Genomic DNA, 3,106 nt, shown 5'->3' on the forward strand with positions numbered 1-3,106 from the left:
AAAAGCTCAGAATACTGCATACAAAGAATGGAAGTTTTTCTTTTTGAGTAGTTTCTGCACCACCAATTTCCAGCACGATTCTGTATCTACACAACTGAAATGCACAACTCTATCCATAACTTAAGACAATTACCAAATTTGTCAAAAATCCCAAAGCCTTTATTTGTAAGTTTAACACAGTACAGTATTTATTATTCAGAGTAATGTACACAATAAGGCTGTAATAGCTGACTTTAACTGCGTCGCCTGTGTTTTATTTCAGCTTTCTCTCTCTTAAGAGACCATTCCTAGTCTTCAATGGGAATAATAAGAACTCGGTCAGAAACAAGACTAGAAGATTTCTAACTTCTGCATTTGATCGAGGTCCAAAGTGGCAAAGCTGCAGGAGTATGTACAGAGCAAACAAGACAATATTAGATTAGATATTACTTAGAACTAATTTATATAGTCTTTTGCTTGTAGTGTTGGCTAGCATAGCTGTACATATCTGACAGTCCCTGTCTTTCAGAAGGGTTTAGCATGTCAGATAAGCTGTGAAATCTAGGAAAGCTTTCTTCTATAATCCCCAACAGAATGAACCATTAACAGCAGTTGTATGCAATTTCCCCCTAAAATGAAACCTAATTGATTTCAGACATATTTTAAAATTTCTCTGGTCTGCAATACCATCGAGTTACCATTGCTATATGGAGCAATCAGTTCTGGGTTTAAGTAGCCTCTTGCCAAGAGGACTAAAACCAACTACAGAAAAATAAAAAACAGGAAAACATTTTGCAGTGAGATCAGATACTACAACAGGCACAGCCACGCTCAATTAGCAGTTACAAAACAGAATGGGCAGTTGCTCCCACCTCAAACTACCGCAACACCAAAGATGAGTCACCTCCTTACTCTGAAGTTTCTTATTTAGTTCACTCTTCCGTTTGGCAAAACACCTCACTATGGATGTGAGGCAGGAGAAGGTCTTCAGAAACCAGTCACTGTATGCAGCCTATTGCTCCACACTGCTGAACACATTTCAGAAGATTGTAGGATATGCATCTAACAGCAGCTTCAATCCTCTTACACTTCGTAGGGAATTGCTTAAATCTCAATTTACAAATACAGCTCACATTTCTGCAAAATAAGGTAAGGAATGTGCTTCGCTATTAACTATCAGCATGCTAAAGGCCAGTTACCTCTGACAGAGTAATCATCAGTGTTTTATTACGTCTTCTGGTGACATTATGAAGGCTTTAAGAAAAAGTGTTTGCATTGGCACAACTAGTATTGGACTAAAAGAAAAACAAGAGAAAATAAAAAGCAACAACACTGAGAAAGACAGCAGCAGACTGGCATATTCTGTAAGAACCAGGATTTACAGGATAGCTGTAATTAACTAACTACACCACTGATGGATTCGGGGTATTCCATGCTTCTTTTCTAAAGGATGGGTTTTTGAATGCTTAAAAAATATATATATCCTAAAAATAGAAACAATGCTATGAAAGAGAAAAGGCCAAAAAAAAGAAAAAGGGACTTCAGATTTCCACATCTCTGTAAAAGAAACACAGTACAAAGAACTTGCATGGAACACTGACATTTTAGACTCTCCTTCACTACCATCAGCAGGACCCTATGGAGAAACCTTACGTTTGAAAGCGTGATCTCTTGGAAAAGTGAACTAACCTAAGAGAAAAGGCTCAAGTGTGGAAAACTCTTACTAGCTTGAGAAGCAAATCCTCTGAAAGTGACCTGGCTGCAGAGTTCAGTCACTACAGAAGAGCACCATAATATGTAATGCTCAACAGAAGGCGGCAATTCCATAGCATCATAAAATGTGTAAGGAAAACAGCTGTCTATTTGAGGAAGAGCTGCAGAAATCACATTACTGGGAGATCTGTGTCCAGAGCCTCCTGAAAACCTTTCACACAAGCTTGTGTTGAATTAGGGCTTTAGTTATCAAATTAGCACAAGTACTATACCAATATAAAAGCACTCAGTCAGTGGAATTTATCTTTTAGGATATTCTGTACATTATTGCTTAATCAGTGGCACTTACAATTAGTTTTTTCTTCAGGCACCTATGTATCTTTTTTGATTTGGACCACAGTTGTATTTTCTTGGGATATCCAATCCCATTTTGGGGAATTTGGGCCAGCTTTACAAAAAAAAAAAAAACCCAAAAAACCAACAACCAACCAACAACCCCATCAAACACGAGTAATACACTTGCCATGAAAGGCAGTGGCTTAAGACAGACAACCACAATACTATAAAATACAACAGGACTGATATTAATGCCCCATTTGAAGATTCAGTAGCCTGTGGTACAGACTTCTTGCAATTAAGCTTGTTGTTTTTTTTTTTCTTACCTTCCTATTTACTCAGTTTTCTCAGTTCCAAAGAAATACCCTATTTCATTTGCCAATATTGAGTTTAAGACTGATAGAAGATTAGTGATACAGAAAAGTACTCTCCCGAGCTGACCTTCCAACCTTAATGATTCTATGACCTGCTTTATACTGAGACTTGAATGTGTGATGCTTTGTGGCTCTACGTAGGTAACATAGAGCAATATCTTAGTTAAGAGGGTTATCTGTTTCCTGATAAGGAAGAAGCAGGCTCCCTGACAGATTACTTATTCAGTTCTTTACCATATTTCTCGCCAAGAACAGTACTTCTCCATGAAAATCTAATTCACTGACAAGAACAAGAATTTGCCTTTTCTCAAGAGCAAGAAAGAATATCCAAGCATGTGCTTAGGGGTTGTATTTTTCTCCTACAGAATACTGCATTTGGCCATTCTCATCTAATACATGCTTACACTAAGAAAACAAACAAACAACTTGTCTAACCTGAGACAAGATTCAGTGATTAAAGGGCAGCCTTAAGGCTCACTTCCAAGTTTTATCATTGGCCTTAACACAACACGCAACCTAACTGTAGCCAGATCAGTTCCTTTGTTGCTTAAAAATAGGAGGGTAACTGCTACTTCACAAAGAAATTCAGAATTAAATTTTGTAGAGTCTTTGAGTTCTTCACACATGGTTGCATTGCATAAAACACAAACTGGAAAGTAATCTCACTTGTTTCTCAGTAAGTAAAAACAAACATGAAAATGAAA

Source organism: Gallus gallus, chromosome 4 (assembly GCF_016699485.2).
Source record: "Gallus gallus isolate bGalGal1 chromosome 4, bGalGal1.mat.broiler.GRCg7b, whole genome shotgun sequence".
Classification (NCBI taxonomy): domain Eukaryota; kingdom Metazoa; phylum Chordata; class Aves; order Galliformes; family Phasianidae; genus Gallus; species Gallus gallus.